Genomic DNA, 14443 nt, shown 5'->3' with positions numbered 1-14443 from the left:
TGACAAGTGTTTTGTAGGAGCCCATTTACATATTTAAGCAATCAAATGGCTAATCGTTCCTAGGAGAACAATAAAGGTTGAACAATGCTTACAAAACAGAAGAATTTGAATATTTAGCACTGTTTGACTAACAACTCACCAGAAAAGACAGAGGTATGACAAAATACTGCATGCACCTGCTCCTCTAATACCCCCAGTTCACCATATTCCATTTTTTCTTTACCTATGTTATAAGCATATTACTTTCAGGCCTGATGCTGCAGACATGCTCAGTGACAAAACCGTGGATGAAAGAATACTGAGTGTGTAGTATACAGATTACTGGTAAACAACGTCCAGCTGGAAAATCAAGAATGATCAGCACTGTGGTTGGTATTGCACAAAGGTCAGGAGGTAGGAATGCAGTCACCATTCTCATAGTATGGGTAATAAAAGACCACAGTAAAGAAATAAATCTGTAGAGAATGTGTGTGGTTTTCCTATTTCATATACTAGAACTCTCAAAGTATTGATATTTAAGAGAATGTCTTGAAGCAGCAAATCGTGATTTGGCACTAATGTTTTGGTTGTGCTAGTTGAATTTTAACAAATCTTCCTGAACAGTGGTGGCATATTTTACTTTTTTTGGCTATCTGTACTCATATGGTTAACAGCTTTTTTTTTAAACATATTTACTTTTCTTCACTGTATTCCCTTGTTGTCAGTATTGCTATTCTCCTTCATATGCTTCCCCCGGATCTATATTAGAAGAACGAAACGACGAAAGAGCAAACAGTCTTTTGTCAACACGTAAAACCCGAAGTCTGAAAGCAGTGAAGTTAAAAATCTCTGTTCCAAAAAAACAATTATGGGGGCTGTGCTCCCCACACACCCCTACTTAAATATACCAACTCTGAGATTACATCACAGTGGAGGAAAACAGCAAAGTCCCGAGAAAGGCCCAGCTATTTTTTTCCTGGGAAAAAAAAAATCTCTGTTCCGTAACTTCACTGTTTTCAGACTTCGGATTTTACGTGTTGACGAAAGAGTGTTCACTCTTTCGTCACTTCGCTCTTCTAATATAGACCCGCTTCCCCCTCCTTACAAATCTTCTGCAAGTCAGGTTTGGAATTTTTGTATGGTGATGGTTAACTTTGACAAATGTTTTGTAGAGTCCATTTACATGTTTAAGTAATGAAATGGCTAATCGCTCCTAGGAAAACAATAAAGATTGAACAGTGCTTCAAAGGTTGAACAAAAAGCTATGTGGAATAAGTAATACAAATCCATATGGAATCCACAAGCCTCTTTAAATTACTGTATAATACCATTTGCATATGCTATTCATATTTTTAATCTGTAACTAGGGAACTATGCTAGGTTGAGGACCCTTTTCTGAAGCAATCTAAGTGCAAGGGAAATATATACCTAAGTAATACACAGTCTGTATAGATAAGATAAATACTAACACAGACTAAGATGACTGGTGTAATTCAACTGTGTCAGATTTATTTGAGGTTCAAAGAACCCCACTGACAACATTTATTTGAAGTTCAAAGACCCCTACTGACAAAGATGATTAAAATTTTCTTCTAGTTGTTTCTCAAAAGCTAAAGTGGTAGAGCCTTCATTTTTAAGTAAAATATCATCTGATTAAAGTGTAACTATTGGTAAAAGTATTGCAATTATGTTCTGGATGAAGAATGAAACCGGAATGGGGACTAGAAAGGAGCCTTAAGATACTTCAGAGTTGAAGATGCAGGAGGCTGACTGAAGGCTAGTTTTTTAAAGTTTTTTTTGAGAGGCAGTTCTAAACAAAACTACAGAGTTGTCACTGAACTCATTTTTTAACACATGAATTAGGACCGAGTCATCCATAGTCACAAAGGTATTTTTCACATCTACAAAGACTCCGCATGTTAGCCAGCTTTTCACCATAAAGTAATATATGTTGATTTAAGGTATAGGTTGTGTGATGCCTTCCACTGGCAACAGTAATCAAGGAACCTCAATCCTCACCACTAGCACTAGTGGGGACATACATTGGGAGGATGACAGGTGCTCACACAGTATTTCCAGATGCAGCTCTCTGCATCAAGTGCAATTTCCATTAAGAGCACACAGGGACCACAGTCAGTCCAGGGCTGGTTTCTCCCTCTCCTCCAGATCCCCACTAAAACTCTCAGAACTTAAATATGTCTCACAAATATCAGCCGTAAGGAAAGGTTTAAATATATTTAATAATAAATAATAAAAGAACAAGAAAGCACTCAGTATATAATCACAGTAACATCAGAGTTCAAAATCATATGAAATATTTAAAACAACATTGCCAGACAGTCTCAAATAAACAAAGAAAACATCTAAACTAAGCTTTGCTATATTCCTGAGTATATCTAGAGAATTACTATATCCTAGTTAACTTACTTTCCGAGCAAGCAAGGCAGATGTGGTGAATGGGTCTTCCAGCTGATGTCAGGTCAAAGACAAATACAAAATACGCACTCTCTCTCAGACAGTTCTTAAATTGATATCCCAAATATTACTGCTGTGATAGCTTGCAGGTTGACATCACTTCTTGTCATCTAACTCTATTGCAGGTAAAACCCCCAATGATGCAGATGGTAGCATTTAGCATCTACCTGTGAAAATCCATAAACAAGGGCTTTTTTAGATCTAAGGCAGATCCTGCAAGTCATATAAAAATAAAAACACTTCCAAGACAATACAGTGAACCTCTAGTTCTAGACATCATGTCTGTTACTGCACTGAAACTGAAAGATAACATCCTTTTTTATGCAGTGGCTATAAAGTAATTTAATGTCAACTGCTTTTCTGAAGTTTTGCAAGTTAACCTTCTCTATTCCAGTTTCCCCTTTTAAAATATATACATATAAACAGTTACAATAGTGTGTGTACATTTCTGTTTGGTTCCAGTAGGGTACACTGTGGATACACTTTTAAAGCTCAGTACTTTACAACATTTTTCAACACACACTTCTGTACCAGCAGTTTGATATACACATAACATGCAGTTCTAATACATTTGTAAAATAAACATATGAATCATGTTGATATTCACAAATGACATATAATTATTTACAAAATTCTGGATAGCTGGGCTGGCAATATCTCCTTTTGTGACAGGTTGCTGTAAGGGTATTTATTACATCCATTTCTGAAATGTTATTTAACATCAGTGAGGAGGTTGGATTTATTTGATTATATAGTATATTGCAGACAGTACAGAAATAGACCTAAAGTTTTGTGTGGCAGAAAACTAGGAGCTAGACCATGTTTAAACTGTGGTGAATCTACATTTTATTTATTTATTCATTTACATTTGTTGGCCGGGAGTGTCCAACTGGACGTAGGTCCATTTTCAGCGGAGGCCCGGGGAGAAAAGCTCCACAGTTAAAATAAACAAACAGACAGTAGTTACATTGGATTACATAGCTATTAACAATTTGATTAACATAGCAATTAATTACAAACATATTTACAGATGAAGAACATAGTACATCAGTAGACAACTAGAATCTTTATCTGCGAAGTACATAACAGACATTAACAAATGTTACAATAAAAAGTTCCTGCTATATAATAAGTACTAGGCTTATGAGCATCTGAGCTTGCTATAATCAGAGTAGTTAGTGGGGTGGAAAGAAAGGTAATGGTTGGATGGGGTGGGTGATATTAGAGTGGGAGTTGCAAGGGCATAGCCAGCATGTTTTTAGGTGTGCTTTTAGCAAAGTTTTGAAGTGGGTGCATGATGGTACGGAGTTAATTGTGGGTGGGAGAGAGTTCCATAATTTGGCTATGGTGCAAGAGAATAGTGCTTCACTAGTAGAGTTATTGGCTTTAGTGATCTGCAAGTGATTTTTGTTGCTGGATCTTAGTGGTCTGGTGGTGTGATAGGGTTGGAGTAGATTTTGGAGGGATGGGACATTTAGTGGAGGGTTTACTAGTTTGTGGGCGAGTGAGAGTTGATACCATTGAAGGAGGTGAGGGAGTTCAAGCCAGCCCAGTTCAGCAAGTGAGAGACAGTGGTGACTACGGTAGGATGCCCCTGTGGCAAATTTGGCGATTTTGTTGTAGCAGGTCTCTAGCTTATTTAGATCACATTGCCTTAGGTTGGTATATATTGGAGAGGCATAAAGTAGAGTGGAGATAAGGTGGGAATTTGCTATTGAAATATTTGCTGCTTTGGTGAGAAGTTGCTTATTTCTGTATAACGCTCCTAGTTGTTTGTGGACTTTTTTTATGGTCATGGATATGTGAATGTCAAATTTTAGTTTATTGTCTATTTCCACTCCTAGCAATTTGGTGTGTTCAGTTGGGTATATAGTGGTGCTGTCTTTTGCTGTGATGTTAAAGTGAGAGTTGTTTTGAGTATGTTTGGTGGGTTGGAAGATGAGTATTTTAGTTTTGTTTGGGTTGAGTATTAACTGGGCATCGGATAGCCAAGTTTCAACAGAGGAAAAGGCTTCCTGTGTTACTTTTTGCAGTTTGGGTAGGGACTGGGCTGAACAGATGATGGTTGAGTCATCTGTGTATTGTATGAGTGCGCCATGTTTGGTGGCAGAGGCTAGATTATTGGTGAAAACAGAGAAGAGTAGGGGTCCAAGGATGGATCCTTGGGGAACCCCTATGGAGACAGGTAGGTGGGGAGATATGTCATTCTGCCATACAACGGATTGTTGGCGGTCAGACAGGTAACTCTGAAACCAGTTAGTGACTGATTGAGAGAAGGATAGGTTATTGAGGACAGAGATGAGTTGTTTGTGTGGGACCATGTCAAATGCTTTAGATAGGTCTAGGAAAGTAGCAAAGGAGAGATAGCCATTGTTTTTATGCTGAAGGATACTGTTAGTAAAGGAGCATAAGGCAGTGGTGGTGCTATGGTTTGGTCGGAAACTACGCTGAGTATTGGAAAGGAGGTTGTTAGGAGGTAGTCTGAGACCTGAGAGTGTATGCATCTCTCTAGTATTTTGGAGAGTGGAGAGAGAATAGCTATGGGGTGGTAATTTGTTAGTTCTGTGGAGGGGCCGCCTTTGTGGAGGGGAATTATATGTGATACTTTCCACAGTGTGGGAACGTAACTTTCTGACCAAGATCGGTTAATCAAGATGGATACTGGGTAGGCCAGAGCATCAGCTGCGATTTGTAGGTATTCACTTGGGAGGTTGTCTGCTGCTAATTTGGTGGGCTTAAGTTTAATTAAGAGTTTTTTTTTATGTTGGAGGTAGGTACAGGAGGAAAAAGAGAAGACAATGGGGAGATTACTAGTTGAAGGTGTAGGTTGTAGGGGAGGAGGGTTGTGTTGTTTAGCTAGTGATAGTATGGTTTGTGTGAAGTGTGTGTTGAATGAGGTGCAATATTTTCGGAGGAGTGAGGGATGTTAGGAGGAAGGGTACTGACTTTACCTGGGTGGAGGATGGAGTTTATGGAGGACCAGAATTGTTTAGGGCAGTGTTGGGAGGAGTCTAGGGCAGACTGGTAGTATTGGAATTTGTCCTGTTTTATTAGCTTTTTGACTCTATTGCATAGCTCTAGGAATTTCTGTCTAGTTTAGTTGAGGGGGTTTTGGTTTTGCGCCAGTGCTCCCAGGCTTTATCCCTGTTTTTCATTTCTGACTTAGTGGTTTTCTGTAGCCATGGGAAGGGTTGTGCTTTGATTCTGGAAAGTCTTATAGGGGCATGGTAATTAAGGATGCTCAGGAAGGTAGTATTAAAAATTTCAACTGCGTCATCAAGACTGAGGTACTTTAGAGGATGACAGTTACATTCTTTGAGGGATGAGATGAATGTGAGTGGGTTAAAGTTTAGTTTTTTATGTATTTGATGGTAGATGACAGGTTTAGCTTGGTATAGGTATTTTTTGAGTAGGAATGTTGGGGAGAGATCACTGAGGCTATCTGATAAGCAGCCTGTTATATACGACCTGGGGCTCCTACTGACTAGTATCCAGTCCAGGGTAGTGTGCTTGCTGGAGTTTTTATTTATCCTGGTTGGCGACTGGACTAGTTGGGTGAAGCCATGATGGTTTACATGCTGGGTTGGATGGTAGCCAGAACAGGATTGCCAGTCAATATTGAAATCACCTAAAATTATAGTTTCTTGGGGGAGATGGTGGGTAGACCAGCTGAGGAGGTTTTCTAGTGGAGGGATGCTTTGGCCAGGTGGGAAGTAGCATCCAATTATGTTGATGATTTTGTTTTGGTTTATTTTGATGTTGGTATATATTATTTCTTCATTGCCTATTTGTGGAGCTGATGATTTTAAGATCTGGATGTTTAGATGCTGTTTAAATATAGCTACACCGCCTCCTTTCTTGTTTAGCTGGTCTACTCTTAGTATGCCATAACCGGTATTTGCTCACTGGTAATGTGAGGTTTTAGCCAGGTTTCTGTCAGGATGACTATATTTGGGGAGTACAAGTCAATGGTGGCATAGATTTCATGGACTTTGTTGTATATACTTCTAATATTTAGGCTTAGTCGAAGGAAGTCACTTTGGATTTCTGTTGGCTGTGATATGGGAGAAGTTGTGGTTTCTAGTCTGATTATGAGGATTGGGGTTGGAGATGGTAGGGCCAGGGTTGGGGTGGATGTCTCCACTTAGGGCTAGTTTTGATATGCATGAGGTTATTAGTTTTCTCAGCTTTTGAATGTGTTTGTTTATTAGGGAAACGTTATGATTGTGCTCTGTGGGTAATAGGTATGGTGGGAGGGTTACTATGTTAAGTTGTACGGATGCTTTATGTTTGAGTAATATAGTTGGTAGAATATGTGAGGGGTGCATAGGGATGGTTCTTGAGTTGGTGGGAGGGGAGCTGAGTGAGGGTGAGACATGAGTGGTGGTGTGAGTAGTAGTACAGTGGTAGTGGTTGAGTGGGGAAATAATGGAACTTTGGTAGGATGTAAGATATGCAAGGAGAGTGCATGCAGTCAGCATAGGTAAGGTGTGCTTGTACATGTTAGTTGAGGGGGTGTGATAGTAGGAAGATGGAGAAGGTAGTGTTGGGTTAGTGCGGTGGTTGGCTATTGGAAAGATGGGAGGGGTTTGTGAGTGTAATAAAGGTAGGACCACTAGGGGTGGGAGGGAATAGGGGGCAGGGTGGGGAGTGAAGTGGGTAGAGACACTGTAAGTAGCTCTTATGAGGGGGCTGGAAACAATCAGGTAACAGAGTAAACTGATAAATGAACATATGATAGTGACAAAGGGTGGTTGTAGTTTTAAAAATGGTGCCTGCCACAGGTAATATTTATTAACTTTGGGATTGGCTTAAGGTAATAAACAGGGAAGGGGGAGGGGGAGAACAAGGGTGTGAGCAGGCAGTTATTTTGTACTGCTGCTAATGAGCCAAAGCAAAGACAAGTTTGTGTTTAAGAAACAATCAGAATTGACCAAGGACTGCTCTGAAACTGTAAGTCATTTCTTAACTATTTTTCAGGTGGAAAAACAGAATAACCTTGTATCAGTAGGCTACTGTGGTCTCAGTTTAAATTAACAAATGCACAGAGTGCTCTCCAGGGGAAAATGAATATTGGCTCAAACGGGTAGACACATACTCAAAGTTAACTTTAGCTGTTTGCAGACAGTTCAGACCCAGACTGTGCTTTTCTTATAAGAATGATAAAGGTGGTACCGCAGCTGAATACTTAAGAGTGGTGTTAGGTTAGAGTGACACTGAGCTCCTCATGGGGCCTGTAGCAGAGTGGATTGTAGTTTACATCAGAAGCAAGGGGGAAGTTAAAGTGTGGGAGAGTGGCCTGGAAATGTAACAGACTGTCATGTAAATAAAGGAGAAGTGACTCACATTAGGACTGGGGTTGGCCTTTTAATTAAATATTTCAGTTATCTTTCTAACAGTCTTTGGTAAGATGGCCTTGACAGAGAGGTTAGAAAAATATTGTTGGAATAGGAACAACCTCATGGTGATTGAAGAGAGTGGACTTTGACTTGGTAAGGAAGAACTTGGCATTGAATTAGGTAAGATGGTAGGGTTTGCATGAACATGACATTTGCTAAAGTCTTTAGGCATGGAGTGGGCCATATTTGGCATATGGTAGCTGTCTGGAAAGGTGTCTAATTAGGTCATGTCTTTAATTATACCCCAGTAGTGTTTAGGATACTGTTAAATAATTAGCTGTTTGTTTTTGAGATTTCAGAATTTAGATTTCCTCACACTGAGTTTGCATTTTTTTCTCTCTCCACAGATGACCATCTGTCACCAGTTCCTCTCCTTGTTCACAAGGTATATCTGACTTAGCTTAGGCTACCTTGAGTTCAATCCAGTATGCCCTAATGTCTACCTCCACATGCCAGCCTTACCAGCTCTGCAATTGCTGCCCTTGGTAGGTGGATGCTTGCTTATTCAACACAGAGATCACCAGGCTAGTATGCTGCTTATTGCAGTATCCCTAATATGGGTGGACTGACATTGACTATTCATTCCCATCATTCCCCCCTTCAGCCCCTCAAGCTAATTAAACACAAGACACCTAGGTATAGTAAGGGCTTTATAATTTTTTGACATAGTAAGTTTCTACTGTTGTTTTAGTTGCAGGTAGGCAAGATGTTCTGAATGTGTTAGTAAACTTTCCATTTTAGCAAGAATTTACCTCTAAGTTTAACTAGATATTTCATATCCATGGTTAACCAAGGGCAGCATTTTGCTTTCACTCTATTTCCTGTTTAAAGTAACACTTTATCAATAATTTGGAGTAGGAGGAAAAAGAAAGTTGTAACACTGTTGTACAATTCCTTGTTTGATATAGTGGAGCCCCATCAATGGAAATACATTTTTCAACTAATTGTTTTCCTTTAGATTCAGGAAAGTACCTATTACAGTGATGGAGACATCTTAGGAAATTTATATAAAATAATTGCTTGGATAGGGAAGTCAGCTCCAAGGGTGTTAAGTAGGCATGAAACAAAATTGTATTTTGAGAGATATTTGTTATGAGATACTGAAGAATATTTTATTAAAGGTAGGGTTAGACCTTGTACCGAAGGTAAATACCTAAATATCAACATTAAAGTCACTTGTTAAATTAATATTTTCTCTGGGGTAATGTTTAAGGTCTTACCTATTGTGCTTTCAAAGATTTCTGCTGAATGGGAAGAAGAATATAAACAACTGTTAATGTAAAGCTTTGCATTATTGTTTAATGTTAGGTATGTTATATGAAAGCTAGGGGAATTTTTATTATTAGATTTACCACTAGTGTTAAGTAGAGCTTTTTTTTCTCAAAACAAGTCTTACTGAAAAAAAATTGTAAAGATGAAAAACCTTAGTAATATATTATAGAGAACTATATACACAATATGCATTATGTACACATTATGTACACAACTGCTGACCCAGAATAAGTTAAAAACACATTAATAAGAAGAAATATAAAATGCTGTCAAGTAATTTATTAGTGATAACTGATGCATTATTCCTAGTGAAAATATGACGATATAAGAGCATAGAGATAAATGCAATTAGTAGGAAGAAGGTAAAAGTTAAATATTTATAATTACGTTCCATGCTTGGAAAAGTATAGGGGATTTAGAAGATTAATGAGGAAACATTTTAAAAGATTTGTAATGTTTAATGATTAGATCATTAAATTCAGACCAAGTCAATGTCATTAGTGAACACTATTTTATGGTTATATAAAACTTTATCATAGTAAAGAAAATGATAAGTGTTCTAAAATGAAGTGGTTTAACTTTTTGAAGGTAGATGTAAACAAGTGAATTGCCATGCGATACATTCTAAATTTGGAAGGTGTGATCAATTTTTTGGGGCAGTAATCCACATTTCTTTTGTATAGAAAAATTTCCAGAATATACATAAAATATCAGACTTCAGTAATCCACAAACAGTACATTTACTGGAGAAAGACTTGATATATAATGATTTTTGGCTGGTGTAATGTATGTGTTATAAATTTAGAGAAGAAAAGTCATTTGAAGGGAATATATTTAATATTGGGTAATATTAGACAGTTTTTAACATCATTATTATTGATGTTTCATATTTTGTCAATATTCAGTAAACGGGTATAAATGATTAAATTTACATTTAAATAGATTTTATATAATGATATCAATTCAGGGACTAGAGTTTTAATTCATTGGTTAAAAAGATCATTTTTATCTGTTTGTGGTTGAGTTAATTGATATTACAGCTGAAATATTTTGTTAATTATGTTTACCATAGAAAAATAACTTAGGAAATTTTAGGTGTTCACATATTTGAGATACCAATAAGGTCTTTGACTTAATAAAGTCTCATATTGTTCAAGATTTTAATAAAAGTACATAACTGAGGTTTATCATTTTGTTATTAATTAAGATATTTGGATTCATATGAATGGGTTGAAACAGATTAGCAACTTGATATAAATCTAAATTTTTCATACATTTATGAAAGCTATTGATGTGCTGTCTTATCTTTTCAGTTTTTAAGTTAAGTACAAGTTTTTTTTAACTACTAAAATAGTGCCTTCTCCATTTTTTGCCTAATGACTTCTGAGCTAGTGCAACTTTCTGTACAGGGAGGCTGAAGTACAACAAGTGCCCTTGAGTCTTGTTCTACTGGTTCACAGGATGTCTGATCCCTTGTTGAAAGCCAATACTTGAAGCACAACCCACCTGTTAAGACATTTAGGTGCTAGGTTTTATTTTTTCCTCAGTTTCTAGTTTGTTACTAGTGTTATTATGGAAAAGATTACTGGCTTGTGCTACTGAGCCGCTAGGTTAATGGCACAGTAACTGTCTGGTCAGGGTGTGATTGCTTATGAGAGGGAATATTATAATTAAACAGATTGCTGCTTGGGTAGGGAATTTACTGTGCTAAACAGAAATTTACAGAATTTACTGGAGTGGGTTTGCTGCTGCCTACTATCTTTAGTAGAAGAACAGTTAAGCACAGTAGAGTACACCTTCTTTTTGACCACAGTAGCAAAGGTTTAACTATTTCAGAACTTAACCTTGTCTTCAAAATAACTTAACTAATACACAGACAGTAAAGACACAAACACCAACCAGTAATAAAAAGGAAAGGAAGAAGTCTTTAGAGTTGAGTGCCACAAAAGGCTTTATTTACAATAACATACACTGAGCGCTTTCATCCACAGGTAACAGTACTTCTTCAGAACCAGAGGCAGATTAAGTTAGTCCAAAGGAAGTGTGGCTTGATATCTCTTGTGATTGCTGGTTTCTGTTAAAAAAGTAGGAAGGAAGATTCAACATGGTATAGGTCATGGTGAATATGTGAAGGGGCTATATGCACAAAAAACCTGTATCCGTTGTGGTCATTGCAGTGATATCCAGCAGTGGTTTGCCTGATGAAGTGCTAGAAAGGTTGACAGTAAACGATGAACTTGAGACTGATAGGGATGATGTCACTGAAAAAAATTTCTACTGCAGTCTGGGATGTCAATGATGATACTGCAGCAATGAATGATTTGTTTCCTGTAAGGTGACTGGATGCAATGTTTCTATGGCTTTTATTTGTTTAGTTTATTTACCGCAGTAATACACTGATCACAACTGACCATTTACAGCACAGAATGTGGTGATGTATGGCTTGCAGCTGGAGAGATACTGAAATGTTGCTCGATCCATTAAAACATATACACAAGCTGTTGGTATGAAACAGTAAGGTGAAAGTGTTGCAGTAAGATATCAGCCAGTGGTGAGGATATCTGTGAAGGAGGCCTTACAAACAGACACGTGTAATTTATGGAATATTCTGGTCAAGCTGTTAGGCTTCAAAGTTACTACTATGAGATCTTTAATACATTTTTGGATCTGAGTTACATTCAAGTTTATCATTCAAGACTTGTGAACTGGCTTGCAGGTTCATTGACTCCTTTACTGTACAGATGAATTATGTTATTTACAATATGACTGTGCAGATTAAAAAGACCTTTTCAATTTTTTACTGATGACACTATGACAGAAGAAACTGAGTTATTCTGGCATAAATACTATAAATAGTGACTGGATAGAGGCTGTTGATGCAAAGGGAATACAGCCAGTATGGATTACATTGAATATCAAAGAGAATTAAATCTGCCATTTGCCAAGCATTTAATTAATGAGCATACAGGTCTTCTCAAATGCCACAAGCCATCAGAGGCATCCTTTTATTGTGGTAAACTGGATGAATTTATTGGGAAATGTCTGTGCAAGAAATAGTCTTTGTGTGGGTGTCATGGGGGTGGAAGCATGCAACAAAAACTGTAAGATTGCAGCAAATAAAAAAGGAAAGCCATATATATATATATATATATATATATATATATATATATATATATATTTTTTTTTTTTTTTGGTAAAACTTTGGGAAATAGTATATTAAATGGCAAAAGTAATGGGAGCAATAGTGGAAATACAAATATAACTAGTGTTAATGAAAATAAAATGGGAATGAATGGTTAATATTATAGGAAAATATGAAACAGTTGTGAACCAGATAATAAATGGAGCACAAAAATACTGAAGTATTATTTGAAAGTGAGTCATTTGCAGCAACTAAGTGTGAACTGAAAGAGATGAGGAAGAAAATATTGAATCTTGTGAGGTGGATGCAGGTGTTGATGAGACTGTTGGGACTAAGGTACAAAAATGGAAAAGGAAACAGGAAAACAGAGTCAGAATGTGAAACATAAAAGACATATGGATAACATCTTAATTATACCTCTTAATATTAATAAGATGGTAAGTGATATATATAATAGGTTACTGATTTACAAATTTTGTAAAGAAATTCAGCAGGATGTGGTCTGCAGAACATAGGAAGTGATCCAAGATGGAGCAGCCTGAGCATTTGTGGAATTGGGAAAATAATATGCATAGGTGTTTGGGGCTGGCATTTTATTTTGGAAGAAGAAAGTTGTTATAATAACAAGGCCGGATAGATGAATTGTTATAGATGTTAGAATGGAATGAAGATTTGGTAGGGTAATTATAGTTTGTGTGTTGATTATCAAGAAATTGTGAAGTTTTTTTAAAGGAGTTACTCAGTTTTTTATAGTAAGTATGAATATTTGAATTTGACTGATTGTGTTGAGCACACAATGGGAAATTAACACAAGATGTGAAACTGTATAGGAGGTTTGTTGAAATAAATGATATGTAAATAAGTAATAAAAAGACATTTCCATATTGCAGGGATGGATTTAAAACAGACATTGATTTTTCTTCTTTTTTTTCTGTTACTTTAGAGAAAAATAGGGGTGGGGTAGGTTGCTATTAGGTTTTACTTATACTATGTGGGGTTAAACTTATTAATAAAAGTGTGATTAAAATGAGGCTAACAGATAACTGTAGAGTGACATAATTTAGGGAAAGGTCAAGAGATGATAAGGGGATTTTATAAAGACTGGACAGAATTGTGAGTGGCTTTTTAAAGAGAACTATAAGAAGGGTTATTTGATAAAAGAAAATAAACTTGAGAAGCAAGGTTATGAACAAGTATTAGGCAAGTTTAAAGAAGCAATAAAAAAAGAAAGATGTATATTGTTAGAAGAAAGAAGGATATATACATATATATATATATATATATATATATATATATATATATATATATATATATATATAGAGTACAGTTTTAGTGATAAGTGAAGTAAATTTTACAGAAGCTAGATGGGTAACAAGAAGTGGATTAGTTTCCAGTTATTCTATCTTATTGTGATGATTTTATTAACAAGGAATAAATTATGAGTAGTACAATTAGGGCTATTGAAATAAGAATAGAATATGTAGGGTTGAAAATTAAGGAAAAGTATAAAGAAATAGGGGGATATTGAATTTGATGGAAATATCTTTTTCTGAGAAGGTGGTTAAAACATTAGGTATGGTTTCTGGGAAGAAAAAGCGTACTGAGGAACAGTACAATGATTTTTTTTCAGGATTTGAATAAAGCTGTTTGTAGAAGGCCTTTAAATTGCCTTTTAAAAGAAAATTAATTTGAATGGCACCTTGATGAGTATGTTTATTTATAAGGATAGTGCTTATGTACTGTGTTGAAAAGGGGAAGAGGAAGCTATTGATGCTATATTTTCATTTTTGTGGGGCTCAGTGTTTAAGCCTTTTAAAAGAACAATTGTGTTTAATGAAAAGGGTAATGGAGGCAGCTATGGATACTGCATTCAGGATTTCTTTCCATTTGTATTAAAAAAATAAGGACACACGTGATCATTTTTAGGCATATTTATTTATAACAAGTATGAGGAATGTTGGGAAACATTTAAGAAAAGGGGAAAAAGGTCAGTGGAAAAAGAGGAAATTGTAGAATATCAGCTTAAGTATTTTTGAGTGGAAGGTAGCTATAGAAAATTTAGAATAAATAGGAAACCTATGGGAATTTAAATGAGAGGAAACATGAAATATGAAAAAGGAAGGAGATATATAAACATGTGAATATCTTTCAACTGCCCAGCTTTTTGCCTCATTTC

Source organism: Protopterus annectens, chromosome 10.part0 (genome assembly GCF_019279795.1).
Source record: "Protopterus annectens isolate FY-2018-M chromosome 10.part0, PAN1.0, whole genome shotgun sequence".
In the NCBI taxonomy this organism is placed as follows: Eukaryota; Metazoa; Chordata; order Ceratodontiformes; family Protopteridae; genus Protopterus; species Protopterus annectens.
This window is presented reverse-complemented; position numbering follows the sequence as displayed.